Source organism: Taudactylus pleione, unplaced genomic scaffold (assembly GCF_031769625.1).
Source record: "Taudactylus pleione unplaced genomic scaffold, aTauple2 ptg000018l, whole genome shotgun sequence".
NCBI classification, from domain to species: domain Eukaryota; kingdom Metazoa; phylum Chordata; class Amphibia; order Anura; family Myobatrachidae; genus Taudactylus; species Taudactylus pleione.
The window spans coordinates 14,052,709-14,070,453 of record NW_028284420.1 but is presented as its reverse complement, the minus strand read 5'-3'; positions in this window follow the sequence as shown (position 1 = coordinate 14,070,453).

Below are 17,745 nucleotides of genomic sequence, written 5' to 3'. Positions count from 1 at the left end.
CACCCCCTGCACCCTCCATAGCTACGCCACTGGAGGTGGAGCACTGAACAGCGGCGCTCCTTCTCCATGCAGCTCCTCCTAAGCTGTGCCCGGAACGACCGGGTGACAATGGAGCCAGGTGCCCCCTTCACGGATGGAGCCTGGTGGCAAATTACTCCACTGTCTCCGCCACTGCAGTGGGGGCACTATATAAAGGGCACTGTAAAGGGGGTCTACTAATGGGGGCACTATATAAGGGGCTTACTACTTGGGGCACTGCACAGGAGGGGCACTGTAAAGGGAGAACCACTACAGGGGGCACTGCATAGGGGGGATAACTACTGCATTAAGGTGCATATGGAAAGAAATGTTCCCAGTGACAAGAAAGGGGTGTGTTTCATGTTGACCATGCCCCTTTTTTTGGCAGGCGTGCGCACATAGGACCTGATTCAGACACGGTTGCAAGTGCTGAGCGCTCGCAACTGGGTCGATGGTGGCCCAGAGCGCATGCACACGACGGAGCCGGCTCTGACGTGTGCATGCGCGAGACCCGGATAGCGATGGGCAATCTGTCGCTCCGGGTCTCGTACCAAAGGGGGCGTGCTGTCGATGTTGAGTGACAGAATGCCCCCTTTGGTGGGCGGGCCGGTGGAGTGGCTGGCCAAACGGAGGCGTTCCCATGTGAACGCCTCCGTTTGGGGCGGCCCCACTGACATCACGAGTGATGTCAATGGGAGAGATTTCGGCTCTGTTAGAACCGAAATCTCTCTGAGGCTTGCGACAACGAGACCCTACCACAAGGGTCTCGTTGCAAGCCCGATGGTCGTGATGGTCTTGACAATCGCGACCATCTTCCTGGCCACTCGCTATAGCTGTAGGTGGTCACCCACAGCTATGCGAGCGGCCAGGAGGCTGTTCTGAAAAAAAAAAAGACCGGCCCTGATTCAGAGCGAGCGCTCTGTCAGAGCATCCGGCTCTGAATCAGGGCCATAGAGGGGGGGGGGCTTCATTTTTCAATTGCCCTGGGCTCCAAATACCCTAGTTGCGCCCCTGTTACACACTTAACGATATGTACCCCAGCACGATGTCGTCTGCGGTGGGTCCCGGCGGGGGTGCAGGCATCGGCAATTGCTATCAATACCTAATAGTCTTTATACCCAAATGTCACTGTTTAGCGTTGTAAGCTGCACAAGAAATAATTGCTTTCCAGACTTTGAGTGTGGTTCCAAAGCACAAGAGTTATTATTCACAAAGAGTTTAGTTACACGCCTTGATCTATAATACAATTAGCGGAAAAGATTATACATTCACAAGGTACAGTCGATACATACGCAAGCACTCTGGATCCAGATTTCCTGGCATCAAAGATGAAGCCTCTGTCAAAAGAAAGAATATAATGACTGACTACTGGACATAGAGCGCTTGAATATATACCGTACAGAGAGTGGGCAATGTAATAGAAATGAGTTGGCATAATCCCATTGGTTCTTCCTCTTGGTTCTTCTGTAACGATGCAGTTCATAGGTCAGTTTGTACAGTAGGGGTTCAGCCCTCCAACGGCTCTTTGTGTGTGGTTTTCCCACCGAAGAACAAGTCTAAACTTGCTAATAAACATTACATTACAGAGTACATTTCAACACCTAACTCTCTATGATTCATAACTTGCAGACGCATGTTGCGATCTCCTTGTCGATGGAACCGGAGATCTGCAAATAAACAGTTATTTAGAATGGCACCAAACATGGTCTGCTTATTATGTACTAAACCTTAGATCTCAAATACATTCATTTCACGACATAATTGATAACGGATAAAACCTTGGATATTATCCTTAATGCTAGGGAACCTTTCAGTGTAAGTGTGTAACGTGTAAGTGTAGGGATATTTAAGTAAAGATGCTAGTATGCGTTGTGCGTCTAGGTGTTTGTGGAGTACACCATGGTACGTGCTTTGCGGGGTTGTTCATATTATATCTTTTAATAAATGTATGTATTGTATTGTGAGGACTTTTAATGCAGGGCAGTGGCAGACGCATGACGCTAATAATCATAACATAGCGCAGTACACGAAGGTATCGTATAGGCGCCACAAGATGGCGTCGTGCGGACAACGTAAAATGGCGTTGTGCAGATATTAATTTTACAATTTAGGTCTCAGCCAACCATCCAGTTTCGAAAGTGCATACAAACTTGCTGATGCCGGTAGCAAAGGAACAAAAGCCGGGGCCATGCTGCATTTGGCAGCATGGCCTCCGCCGACGATATCGCCCGTCAGACCTTCATGTAGGTCCGACAGATGATGTCGCTGACGACGCATAGGAGCACGCATCGTCAGCAACATAGCGGGTACACACTCCCCAATGTGGACGATATGTCATCCAAACTGCCTTACCAGACGACATATCGTCTAGTGTGTACTTTAGTTACAGTATCAGTGGCGTTACAGTATCAGCGGCTGTGACACTGTAACATAGCATTTTGCGTGCAGTTACACCCACAGTCACACATAGAATATAGGCATGCCGCATATTATTTTAATCAGCAAAAGCTGCTTGTGTGTCCTATTTGTATTGCTGTTTGCATTGCATTGCTGTCTTATTTTCAAGGTAAAAAGTTGCACAAAAAGATGCCCTGCACCCCCGAGTCACACAGTGCTCACGTGTTCTGCTTAACCAGACTTGTAGCACATGGAGGTAAGATGTATGTAGACACATCTGTACCTTGGGGACTCAAAGTAGAATAAACAGATCAAAGCTTAACTGGTCAGATTGTGCTATTAGAGTGGACCCTCAACTTACACCACAGCCCCTTTTCCAATAGGTCCATCTTAGAGAAGTGAATTTTACATAAAAGCTGACTCTCTCTAAGCAGGACATTTTGCACAAGTAAACCCGATGAGGCTGACACTTTACTGGCAGCCACAAGCTCGCTTACCCGAAAAGCTCTGGAAAATGCAAATGAAAAACCTACTTTAAAAATCAGGGCTTCATAACTGGAGGAGACAACGTTGTATATTGCAGAAGACAGATCTTCCAGCAACTTCAAAGCTACCGGTTTCCTGGAATCTGGGCTCGCATATGAGTGCTTAATCCATCCCTGAAGAGCCTTGGCGGGGACAAAAATTTTTGTGGGGTCATAACAACTATTCAATTTGGAAAAGAAAGATAAAATATACCCTCCAAAGCTGCCAACGAACAGTAGCAGCCTTGGACCTACCACGTTCATAATGAGGGTGATTCAGGCTCGGACAAATTTGCTATCACAGCTGCTAACATAGTAGCAGTTGCAATAGCACTAATATGGTAATGCAGCAGGAAGCGTCTGCGTGACCCTCTGACCATGGGATCACTCAAGCTGGCAGTCGCAGTTTCTCAAAAGAGGCCTGGAAATCTCCATCAGCCGACAGAGATCCTGGCACCGTCCCTCCACCCCAACGGTGGCGACATACCTCCGTTTTTGGAAACGATGGCCATCGCTGCCCCCTCCCCACCCAGAAATGGCAGCAAACTGTCAATCACTGACAGTCTGCTTCCGCTCTGCGTGTAGGATTGCAGACCTGTACGGCACATGTAGTATGGGTCCTGCGCCAATGCAGAGCAGCTGCAATCAGAGATGTGCGCTAACCATCGGTTTAGCGTATATCTCTGAATCAGCTCCAATGTCCCCAAACGAAAGCTAACAAACATTTATCCAGTGACTTACCATCTTAATTATAACTGGCCAAATATGATTCCCAATCACACCAAGTCGCAGTATACACTCCCAGCGTCGCCGGGGCCAATGATTTTCATCCAAGTTCTTCTATGCCTGTTCGATAATCTGCCAGACATGAGAAGGGCAAATTAATCTTTCTGGATTAGCTTCGGGAGCTAGGGTACAAAATTTAGCGAAGTTGAAATGTGACAAAGCATCCGCTATTGCATTGTCAGCATTTAGCACATGTTAACTCTAAAACCTATATTTGCCTGCAAACATTTAAGATCTAAATGCCTCAAAGGCCACAGAGTTTGAGGCGAAGATGAACGCTGATTGTTAATTGCGTGTATGACACCCAAATTGTTGCACCAGAGTATAATATTCTAATTACACAATTTATCAACCCACAATTCCACTGCCACTACTATTGGAAATAGTTCCAACAATAGAAGGTTGGCTGTGAGACCTGCTTGATGCCACGCAATCAGCAGTGATGCCACACACCAAAATAAGCCCCAAAACCTGTAGCGCCCACCGCAACTGTAAAAGCTTGTGATGAAATTTCTCATCATAATCCTTCCAAACATAACCATTTGAATTTAAAAACCCATCCAGTTGAGATGTCGATCACCGCCAGGTCCCTGCAGCATGTGTATGGACGATTGGCCATCTGCTGTGCTGCACAGCAGAACGGATATGTCTGTGAACACTATATGGACAAAAGTATTCGGACGCCTGACTATTACACCAACAGGGACTGTAATGACACATACTTTATATGGAGTTGGTCCTCCTTTTGCAGCTATAACAGCTTCCACTCCTCTTGGAAGGCTTTCCACAAGATTTTGGAGTGTTTCTGTGGGAATTTGTGCCCATTCATTATATACAGCATTTATGAGGTCAGGCACTGATGTTGGACGAGAAGTCCTGGCTCGCAATCTCCGTTCTAGTATACCCCTAAGGTGCTCGATGGGGTTGAGGTCAGGGCCAGTTAAGTTCTTCCACACCGAACTCATCAAACCACGTCTTTATAGCCCTTGCTTTGTGCAGTGGGGCATAGACATGTTGGAATTAAAAAGGGCCTTCCCCAAACTGCTGCCACAAAGTTGGAAGCATAGCTTGTCTAAAATTGCTTTGTTATGCTGCAGCATTAAGATTGCCCTTCACTGAAGAAAAGGGGCCTAGCCCAAACCCTGAAAATCAGCCCTATACCATTATCCCTCCTCCACCAAACTTGACAGTTGGCACAATGCAGTCAGGCAGGTAACATTCTCCCGGCATCCGCCAAACCCAGACTTGCCAGTCTGACTGCCAAACAGAGAAGCATGATTCGTCACTCCACAGAACACATTTCCACTGTTCCACAGTCCAGTGTCTGTGTGCTTTACACCACTCCATCCGATGCTTGGCATTGGACTTGGTAATGTGAGGCTTGCATGCAGCTGCTCGGCCATGGAAACCCATTCCATTAAGCTCCCGCCGCACAGTTTTTGTGATTACATTAATGCCAGTGGAAGTTTGGAACTCTTCAGCTATGGAATTAGCAGAGTTTCATGAACTGTCTTATTGCAAAGGTGGCATCCTATCACAGTACCACGCTTGAAGTCACTGAGGTCTTCAGAATGACCCATTTTGTATCACAAATGTTTGCAAATGGAGACTGCATGGCTAGGTGCTTGATTTTATACACCTGTGGCAGTGGGTCTGATTGAAACATCTCAATTCAATAATTAACAGGTGTGGCCAAATACTTTTGTCCATATAGTGTATATGCTGTACACATCCGGCGATGCACTATAGATATATTGGCCATTCAGGTGGTTAAATCAAATTGACTGATTTACTAATTAAGTCACCTGTGGTCAAGGATGGATATCCCTATAAAGGTCCCCATACATCAGAGATGGATTGCAGCAATCGTGCAATTTGCAATCGATTGTGTATAAAAATCTGCAATGTATGGGCTTCACAGATCGCAGATTGCAAACAAAAAGTGATTGGAATTGTTTAATCAGATTGTCCAACATGTTGGATTTCACAGATCGATTGGGGTTGTAGATTGCTAGTGTATGGACATGATCAGCAGATTTGCAGACCGTTTCTAGCAAAATTATGGGCCTTTCAAGATTGCCAGATCTGTGTTTGCTGCAATCGATCTGCAAATCACTGAAAAAGATCTGTAGTGTATGGGTGCAGATTGCTCGATTGGGAAATCCTAAGATCGGGCAATAAATCTTCAAATTGTTCAGTTGTGGTTTTCAGATTGCTGATGTATGGGGGCCTTAACATGAACTGTTGGGATGCCTTGAGGAAGGATTTAACTAGAAGTGTAGGCAATGGTTGTAGGGCTGTGCATAGGGTGCATTTACAGACCTCTCTGGTAATTTTCATCAAAACTCAGTTAGGTGGGCATATTCCAGAGACGAATCACCTCCCTCTCACTGGCTGCTGCCTCACAGAGTGTCTTTATCCACCGCCCACTGCCCCATTACTGAGTGCCGCCGGTATCCTCAGATCAGGTGGGCTTTTCCGCTGCCTCTCCTTCAGAGCTGCTCCTTCCATCTCCATCTTCACAGATGGCCACAATCAGCAGCACCTCACTAGTGAAGGCACTTACTCGGTCCGTTACCTCAGGAGAGACCCCCTGCAATGATTGGTACACACTGGCATACACTATATTGGCCGATCAATTGAACGCCCGATATATCATGTGTGCTTCGGCCAATGTGTACCTGCGATATGTCTGTGAACGACGTCGTTCACAAAAATATTGCGTTGTTTGTGCTGCACAGCCGATACCCAATACTGTATAACTGCAGATATATTGGTGCATCGTGCTGTGTATGGACGGTCATCTGACGTGACCCCTGGCCAGCGATACTCCGGCAAGATATATCTTTAGATGGCAGTGATGGTTGTTCAGTGTGTATGAACAACCATCATCTACAGATAAATCTTTCAGGTGTGTGCCCAGCTTAATAGACTTAGGGGCCCATTTATCAATGAGTTTTATCAAACACAACAAGTCTTAAAACTCAATGCGTATAAATGGTGCTCAAACCAATCAGCTTACAACTATAATTTTTCAAAATGGCTGGAGCACTATTATCATATGCGACGAGTTTTAAAACCAAGCTCAAGAAAGGATCTATAGAGGGCACTGCCTATAAAAGCTTATGGATTCTTACCATAGAATTCCCCTGAGAGGGATCAGAAGGATACATTATACTTCCCACCCTTTGTCTCTAGTAGTTTGCAATGGCTTACTTGGGGAACAGAATCTAAGGCACCACAGTATCCACAGTAAATCAGCTGATGTCAGAAAAGCAAGGACTCGAGTACAGTCAAAACAATATCCTAGTCCAGGGATAGGCAACCTGTAGCCCTCTAGCTGATGTGGTACTACACATCCCAGCATGTCATGCCACGGGTGTTCTGTTACGGTATGCTAAACCTGTGACAGGGCAGGCTGGGATGTGTAGTTCCACAGCAGTTGGAGTGCAACAGGTTGCCTACCCCTGTCCTAGTTAAATACCAGCATGTATTAATCAATAGTCAGTCATAGATTACTAAAGCAAACACAGGTAAGGGATAACTGAAAAAGCCCACTTATATAGTGAACCATTTCAATATAATCAAAGATGCCTTAGAGAAACCATGAATGTCAGCTATGTGTTACCATCAAGTGCAGCTGCAAAATGCAGCAAAGGTGCACACCTGCCTGTAGAGAGGTACAGTATGTACTGTATGGTACCTTTTTAACCTACTAATTTATATTTTCTCAGAAAAGTTACAAAGGTATTTTTGTGTGTTGTAAACTGTATTAAATAGCAGTGATGCTGATTCCTTTTCAGTTCCATGCCTCGCAATATTTAAAAAGGGTGCTCTAAAATATACTCTGAAGCTATGTCTATTCCCCATGGGTCATGTCCCTTTCAGGCTCTGAGAATTAGGGCAGTCTTATCAAAATCAGGAATATAGTCAGATTTGCAGTACTTTAAAAGTACACTTTCAGCAATAACATTAGATATGTCTAACACAAGTTGTTTGGTCATGTTTTTTTAAGTTCCATAAGGGTGGACCGAGACACAGTATCTCACAAACCACACACAAATAAAACATACAATAACATGTTGTTTTTTTGCTTCCTTGGTACATTAGGATTATCTTGCACCCCAGCCAATGTCAGCTGTAACACTCTCAATGCAGGGCTGCAACTGACTGTAATTGCACAGAAAATGACAATCATTTCCTACTCTCAGAATTTAATATCTATATAATTTGTTTACCTGTTAAATATTTTCCTCGCCTGCTACAATGTAATTAGCTCTTGTATGTACTAACTCCTTGTCACGTCAGGCATAGATAGTTGCAACTCCTTGAGGACAATCAGTCACAGGAAGAGAACATTCTCCAGCAATCCCAGATGGTGAATTATATTGAGCTATTACATGACCCTTTTATGGGAATGGGTATCACGAAAGCTTATTTACAAACCATGAAAAAAAGCAAAACAATAGACTTGAAGTGCAGCCTTATAAATGGAGGTAAGCTTATTTGTCCACCAAGGGCATTCAGTGTGCATGCTAATATCCAATCCTTGGAACTGCCCTTGGAAAATCTAACTTTGCAGATCCATCTTAAAAAAATGTTGTGAAAAGAGTAAACCTTCACATCAGTGCCCAAGATATTTTGCCATTTTATCCTAAAATTCTGCTCTGTCTAACTGGATCTGCCTAATTGGGTAGATGTAAGATATAGGGGTCTATTTACTAAGCAGTGTTAGGAGACAGAGTGAAAAGTGATAAGTCTGTGATAAGGTGCCAGCCAATCAGCTCCCAACTGTCATTTTTCAAACACAGCCTGTGAGTGTAGATGGGACCGCGTGATGTCATGACATCACGCGGTACTCGCGCAGTGCTCCTCTGGGAGCGATTTCATCGGGCGGATTTCTTGGGGCAAAGGGGCCCGTCCACGGGTCCCTTGGGTCCCACCGGGCCCTAGGCGAGCGCCTAGGTTGCCTAGTGGGAAATCCGGCCCTGGGTACCGCTGCATATATCAGAAATATATACTGTGGTCCCCCTCTTAATGATCACAGTGGCAGTCCCCATAACTTGATTCTATAAGGATTATGATGATTCCCGATTTACCAAGATTAGCTTTTCCCAGCTTGACTCTGTGCATGTGCATTTACAAGCTGGGTAAGCTATCACTTTAGTTGATACTCCTTGCTGAGGCAGACCCTTATCAAAGCCCTTGTCTCGAAAACAGATTTTTGTTTAATAGCCATAATAAAACATTTGCTATTTCCTCAATACTAAGCAAGAAGAAATGAAACTTAGCTGGGCAAATTTGCAGATATTCATAAATCTACCCCAGTTGTTAGAGCTATACTGCAGAGGAAGTACACTGCTAGAGGAAGTGCACCCATTGTGTTTCAGGTTGTTGGTACTAGTTCCTTTGGGGTGCTGTATCCAAGAACCCTCGTAGTTTTCACCAGAGTACCTAACCTCTGCAATAGGGGACTCAACTGAAGGAGGGCTACAATGGTCTTGCCAGGTGGCTACTGGCAAATAGACAAGCTACGTTTTATATTACAAGCAGGTATAATACTTTAAATATGAACAAAAGACACCAATGGGAAACAGTGAAGTGTAGCTGAGAACAGGCCAAGGCCAGGAAGGCAGCTATCAAGCAAAGTCAGGAAGTACCTAGAATCTTCATCTGGGGGTCGGGCTTTTATCTTTGAGGCTCCGACTCTATGGAACTCGCTTAGCCACACAGTTCGAGAGGCTTCCACTGTAGAATCTTTCAAAGACAGACTCAAGACTCGCCTGTTTACTCAAGCATTTCACTAATGCCCCTTCACTAATGTCTCTCTTTGCTATTAAGATTATTTTCTATATTGTTTTTTAAATGTAAATGTAAAGAACCTTGGAGTCCTATTAGGAGAAAGTGCTAAAGATATAACATTATTATTATTAGTATAGCCATGGTGCGCTCCAGGAAACAGGAAGGACATATTTATCCACTGTACATACAAAGGGTATATCAGAGGGATAGAGAGAGCCAGTAACCATTATTGACCACATGAGGAACACAGAAAATTATATTCCACAGAATCACGCCACGCATAGCGCGAGACGCCCTCCCGTCCCACGACCGGAGGTGCACTATAGCGTAACATGGCACGGGGAAATGCATGACGCGATGCGTGTGCATGTTATGGCGTGATCAGCCACAATGAACCTGGACGTATCTGTAGATACATGTATTACATGTATTTAAAAATAAATTGGAATCCAATTTAATGGTATCTCAAGCTATAATCAATGGAATGCGTTACTGGGTTGGGTGAGTTAGTCTGATTGCCATTTAGGGAAGGAACATTTCTCCACTGTGAGGATACAATTACAACTGCCTTGCTGATGTTTGGCTATGCCTTCCTCTGGATCAACACATTTAGAGTTTATAAGAATAGATTGAACTCACAGGGCCTGATTAAGAGCCGCATGCAATGCCAATGTTCACGAAGTTGAGCGATTTTTTGCGACTGAACATGTGCAAAAGTTCATAATACTCCCACGGAGCATGTGTTACACAGACTGTACACACATAGGCGCTGTTGTGAGACCCTCTGTATCAGAAATGTTGGGAAAATGTGTGGGGCGGTGACTAGGAGGTGGCTTTAAATGCATGCGAGAATGGTCCTTTCAATGGGCGTGTTATGGAAGTGTCGCTGGCGTTTCAGTGAAAGCAGCAGCGTAAACGGTCGCACACGCACACATATAGGAGGCCAAAGTCCGGGGTGGGGCTTTCCGCCTTGCTAAGGGGAGAATGAGATCATCTGTTTAAGAAGGAGGGGAGTTGATCTGTCTAAGGGGGAGGGGAGATCTGCACGGGAGATGCTGAACTAGGGGGGGGGCTTCTATACTAGGGGGGATATGATCTGTCTGTGGGGCTATTTTGTGCCAAGGGGAGATGGTCTTTCTGTGGGTGAGGGGGGGCTGCTATACTGAGATTATCTGGCTGTGGGGTGGGCTCATTGTTCTAAGGGGAGATGATATTTTTGTGGGGGGGAGTCTGCTATACTAGGGGAGATAATCTTTGTGGGGTTATTTTGTGCCAAGGGGACATGATCTTTCTGTGGGGAGAGGGGGTCTACTATACAAGGGGGAGATGATGATTGTGAGGTGGAGTAATTTTGTGGTAAGGGGAGATGATCTGTCTGTGGGGAAGGGGGCTATACTGTGTTAAGGGAGAAGATCTCTGTGTGAGTGTGGGGCTATTCTGTACTAAGGGGAGATGATCTGTGGGGAGGGGGCTATTCTATGCTAAGGGGAGATGATGATCTGCGGGGAGGAGGGTTATTCTGTGCTAGGGCAGAATGCAGGACGATGGCACTGGGGAGACGCAGGATGATGGCACTGGGGAGGCACAGAAGGATGGTGCTGAAAAGACACATGGGGGGATGGTCTGTGGACACACTAACGCGATGGTGCTGGAGACACATATAGAGGATGGTAGGACCACTGGTACTATTAGAAGAAACGACTGTGGAACAGTTATCATCAGTATGACAACAATTCTAATTAAATCATATTACTGATGCAAATGGTACCAAATGAGTAAATATATTTTATTAATATAAAATTGTTTGATATGGGAAACCCACATTTATCTTCTGGTTGAATCTCTGCTGCATGATAATGACATTGGTTTATTGCGACACATACAGGTGGCTTCCAGACCATGGGATCTCGTCCATGAATAGCAAATACCAACTCAAGTTTGAGAAATCATATAGGTAAGAAAATACTCATTCACATGCTTGCTGTGCTTAGTCACTGGAGAGAGGGACTGTGGGCATACCCATCAGCTCCTGGAGTGGTAGGCATGCCCCCAGCATGACTGAAACAGGGGGAGTGGCTTGCGGGTATAGTGTTTTGCATTAGGCCACACCCCTTTACACGAGGCCACACCTAGGGCGTCTTTCACAGTTTTTTCCAGGGCCACTTTCGATTCCCAATACGCCCCTGATCAGGCCCATAGCCACTCCATCTATTAAGCAACCTAGTCTCCCGCCTAAACATCAGTGGGCACTGAGGGGCCCATATTAGCCATACTGTATGTTTTTATGATTTTTGTTTGACAAATAGAGGGGTCCCAACCCAATAAATTGCCTAGAACCACATAGGGTCTTAACCCGGCTCTGGATGGACTTGAATTTTATGTTTTTGTTTCAAACTTACTAAGGGGGAGATGTGCTAAGCCTTGGAGAGTGGTAAAGTAGAGAGTGATAAAGTACCAACCAATCAGCTCCTAACTGTCATTTTTCAAACACACTGTAAAGGACAGTTAGGAGCTGATTGGTTGGTATTTTGTCACTCTCCACTGTATCACTTTTTAAGGCTTAGTACATCTCCTCCTAGTCTATTATATATATTGTATATATATTTAGCAAAAACATAACCCAAAACTAACCAGATATAACCAGTAAACTTTTCTTAGAAGTGTTACGGTTACCAGTGACCACTCCTCGTAAGCCATCTAGAACTTCAGGCTACGAGGTCTTCCACCACTAACAACTGCCTGTAGTTCCCTCAGAGATAGTTTGCTCACCGGTACTTATGCGGCCGCCTGGACATATGGCTTGGTGCAGCAATAGCCGTTAGTAGCCAGTCAAATTATAATGCTGTGGCTTTGAGAGCCGATGGTGTGGCAAATGTGCCGATGATGCGGAAAATGTGGCGATGGTGCGGATTAAGTGCCGATGGTGCGGCAATAGCCATTAGTAGATAGTACAATGGAAATGCTATGACTTTGAGAGCCGATGGTGCGGCAAATGTGCCGATAATGCGGCAAATGTGCCGATGGTGTGGATTAAGTGCCGATGGTGTGACAATAGCCATTAGTAGATAGTCCAATGGAAATGCTATGGCTTTGAGAGCCGATGGTGCGGCAAATGTGCCGATGATGCTGCAAATGTGCCGCTGATGTGGCTTGTGTGCCGATGGAGTGTCAATAGTCATTGGTAAAAAGTCAATAAATATGCTGTGGCTTTGGAAGCCGATGGTGCGGCAAATGTGCCATGATGTGGTAAATGTGCCGATGATGTGGCAATAGCCATTAGTAGATAGTCCAATGGAAATGCTATGGCTTTGAGAGCCGATGGTGCGGCTTGTGTGCCGATGGAGTGGCATTAGCTGTTAGTAGATAGTTCAAGGTAACGCTGAGGCTTGGGGAGCCAATAGCAGCACAGAGGTGTAGGTGCGGCGTGGAAGCCGTAATAGAAGCTGGAGAATTGGGAACAGCATGGAAGCTGTTGGTACGGCAAATGTGCCGAAGGTGTGGCAAGATCCGATGGTAGGAGAATCAGTAGTTGGTGCTGCGGCTTGGAGAACCGATGGCAGCACGGTGGTGTAGATGTGACTTGGAAGCCACAGAAGAAGCTTGAGAGATGGGAACAGCATGGAAGCGGTTGGTGCGGCAAATATGCTGAAGGTGCGGCAAGAGCCGATGGTAGGAGAACAAGTAGTTGGTGCTGCGGCTTAGAGAGCCGATGGCAGCACGGTGATGTAGATGCGGCTTGGAAGCCATAGAAGAAGTTGGAGAGCCAGAGGTGGTAAGGTAGCCACTATGGGAAGGTCAAAATCTGCACCACGAGGAGGAACAGAACGCTGACCATGCAGCCTAGCCTATGGAACTCACAGACACACTATAGTCGGCGAGGCGGTAAAAGTCCAGTGTGTACAAATAGAGGGAAGCACCAATCATGCTGCACTTTGGATGACACGTCACTTCCTGAGGTGTGCCGATCGCCTAGTGACAGGAGAAACTGCAGTAACCCCATCCTGACTGGGTAAACTGCACGAAGGAGACAAGTCGTGACTGCGACTTGTAACAGGAAGGCCTGAGAGATAAATGAGTGTGTCTTGGACGTCTAATTTACACCAAGTTACTTTAAACTTTTCACATATTCTTTAAATAATGAAAAACATCAGATTTCTTTGTGAGACAGATTTCATGAACTGTACATGAAAGCAACACCAGCTCCGAAACTTCACTCAGAAACATTTCACCTACAGTACCAAAGTAAAAGAAAACAATTGGCACAAAAGAGGGAATAAAAGATAATGAGGAAAAAAAGGCTTGAAGGAAACAAATAACCTCAAGTTCAATTAAATTAATTTTTGATGACATAACTCTAGCTCTATTAAAAACAATCCAAGGCATAACTCCTGTTTCCAAAGACAAAACATTATTCTGTATAAAGCTCCAGGGGGGAATTTTGAGACTAGAAACATATGAAGCGCAAGCTATATTATGCTAAAATGAGTCAATTACAAATGACAGTAGGAGCACAGAAATTATTACACTCTTAACCTCATACATGCCAGATAAAGCCATACCATGCTCCTCACCACCCATCCAAGCAATGCACACCTCTGTGTCCTTGGAGGGGTTAACACTTCTGATTACAATCTCAGTAGGCTGATAAAATGAAGTCAGGATTCTACAACTAACAGCAAAATAAGGGACATTCAATAAGTTAATGTAATCATTGGCGTGTTTTGAAAAGGGCTGTTTCTACCAACGTCATTAGTAGAGCAAGAGGTCAAGCTCTGCAGTCATTTGTTTAAAGCACAAAATCAAATCCTCAGCCATTTGCAAATGTCTATGTCACAATATGTAATTAAAGAGACATCATACTGAATAACCTAATTATTATGAAAACATTCAGGGTCTTTAAGGCATAGTCGCATACAACTGTTGTTACTGCCCACATAAAATATATTTGCAGCCATCTGCATTCCATTAAGGCACAAATTGACGCATCTGAAATCAGAATAGAAGGTAATTTGCACTAAACCACATGGCAACAGCAACACTCAGATTTTAAGATGAACACAAGTGCATTTGCATTTTGCACATGTAATTATTAATTATTTGTAGTGATGAGCATACACAGAACTTGGGTCAGTAATTTTAGCCACATGATTTTGACATTTGTGGCCCCTTGGGCTTTGAAAAGGGGATCATGGAGATTCACAAGCATGTTGAGTACAGTATGGATGTGGAGACAAGCTTTAGTTATGTCCTTACAGCTGCTTCTGTATTCTGGTTAACACCTGTCATTTGAAAATATTACTTACGAAGAGTAAATTATGTGCCGCCCCAAGACAGATACAAAGGTTTAGAGTATGGCAAAAGCTACAGGCTGAGCATTGCTTGAAAAGTTTTTTTTTCTGGAGGGTCAGTAAGTGGTGCATTTTAAAAATATCACTGCACAGTCTCTCTTTGATTGTGATGGTGTACTCTCTTATACCATCATAATGGTAATCCTCCATATTATGTTATGAAGCATGAAGTTTACTTGTATTGATCTTAATAAAGTTTAGTCCACAACTTTTTATTTAAATTAAATTTGCAGTGCAAGTCTGAAACTCAACACTGTATATCAAAGGGAGTAAAAAGAAAATAAAAAGTCTTACACCTCAGAGTTCATAACTTAAATTAGCAGAGACTAAACTGAATAATGACAATTATCAGTTGTGGAAGTGTATGTTTTAGTTGCTGTTATCCAGAGATGACTTGACAAAAGTTATTATTGCACAATACAGACAGACCAAAGGTTAAATAGGTACACAAATAGCAATATTGATACAGCGTTCACTGATGTTACCATATGTGAAAGTCCAACATACAGTAATTAATTCTAGATATGAAGTCCACTTAAATGTCAAGGTGCCTTGAAAATGGCTTTTTAAAGCCCATACATGTACTGTAGTTGAAAAGATCGTTGACAGGTTAGAGGACGATATGCCAGCAGATTTATCATCTATTCTATCTCACAGATACGGATGGGATACTAGACAGGAATTGATTCCAAAAAGGAACTGTGATATACAATTTTCATCTGGTAGGAGGCTAACATACCTGCTGTATGTTATGAATGTCCACTAATCAGCACTACAATTTACCAGACAGGGCTGGTGTAATCATAAAGGACAGACTTGAAGTATCTGTAGGCTACTTGGTACCAGAGCTGGGATCCCAATGGGGATTAAGTCCACAAAAAAAGTGCAACACCTCCCTCCTAGGTATAACCAGTCCTAGAGTTACTGGTGCACTAAAGGTCTCAATTCTCCCTGTCATGTCCAATTCTGAGGGCTTCCATGGCATGCTGGCACTAAAACATACCCTGGTACATAGGGTCCACTTCACCCTATGTACTGCCTCTGTAAAACAGATATTAAAAGAAAGACAGGAGACACACAACAAGTGGGGTAATACTTTGTTAACAAAACCCAAACACAGACCCACTAACCAGTCTATTACTTACTCATCCCTGGGGAACGACCCTCTTTGGTCCATGTAGGAATCTCACATACTTGGCAAAATGAAAAATCCTGATAAACACTGTTGAACTGATTCTATTGTAAGGGCACATGTCACTATGTGACTCTGCCATATGAACAAATGAGAATACTCTGATTGGTCAGAGCATGGCAGCTCCCATGCTCTGACCAATCGGAGTAATCCCATTTATTTCTACATTCAAACTTTTGTGCAGCTTCTGTAAATCCTTCCAAATGACCTTTGTGGTAGTCTCATGTTTTATGTGAATTAGCTGGCCATCGACTAAAAAGCTTATGGCTGCCCGTATCTTTCTTTATTATCCCATTCTTGGTTATTAACCTTTGGTCTTGAACTTTAAAGATGGAGAAGGTCTAGACAGTGTTGTATACACAGTTAGCTGTTTTCAATATATATAATCACCAAATACAGTAAATGCAACAAAAGTAAATTAGTACACAAACAACAATATTGATATACAGCGCAAACCAGTGTTACCATATGTGAAACTCCAACATAGATATTTATAGATATAAAGTTATAAAGTCCACTTAAATTTATGTCATTATTTTCTTTTCTTTTTTATTTTATTGTTTGAAAAAATAAAAGAGAAAGGACCTTCAAATGGTAATTACGTCCACACTACAGTAATGACTGCATCTATGGCAAAGACATCCAGGATCAATAAGTGTTAATGAAATGAGAAAGAACTAAAATGACATAAATAATATACAAACAAATAGAAAAGTGAGTGGGTGCTACCATTATGTTGCAATAATTATTTTGGGGTGAGCGTTTGGGAGTGGGGCCCCTGGGGGGGGTTCTGACTGGGCCTTTCTCATGGCATCACCACTTAATTCACATAGAATACTTTTATCACTTTTCTATTTGTTTGCATATTATTTATGTCATTTTAATTTTTTCTAATTTCATTAACACTTATTGATTTATCCTTACACATCTTTTCTTTACACCTCACTATCACATTTTTCCCTTTTTCGTGTGATGCCCTGGGGATGGCCCTTGGCTGGAATTTTTTTGGGGTGCCCTGCTTCTTGGACGTGAACCCCTTAATGTTAGGGACGCCAGTATAGAGGAGCCTTGACGATTGGCCTGGCGCTTATTTATATATTTGCAAATGTATGTAACTAATACCTCTGAATCTCTATTATCATGTATGATTAAAGTATTGTTTTTGATGCAGTGTGCAGGGGGGCAAATCTCTTTTTTCTGTGAACATGGTGATGTACCCTGTATTTCCTGGACTTCCCGTTGGTCATCCTCGCCGTCATGCCCCTGTCCGAGAATAGCACTGACTTCCATGGGAGGTGCCTCCTGTTCACCATGAGTGTGTGCAGGGCCGGATTAAGGTCTGTGGGGCCCCTGGGCAAAAAACATGTGGGGGCCCCTATTACGTGCCCTTTATGAAGTGCACCCAGTTGTAGTGCCCCCAGGAGTGTTGCCCCTTATGCAGTGCCCCCTATGAAATACCCCCTGTAGTTATACCCCCAGTAGTAGTGTTCCCAATAGTAATGCCCCCTGTATAAATACCTCCAGTAGTAATACCCCTGTAGTTGTGCCCCCAGTGTGTGTGCCCAGTAGTAATGCCCTCAGTAGTAATACCCCAGTAGTTGTGCCCCCTGTGGTAGTGGCACCAGTAGTAATGCCCCCTGTGGTAGTGGCACCAGTAGTAATGCCCCCCCTACCCCCG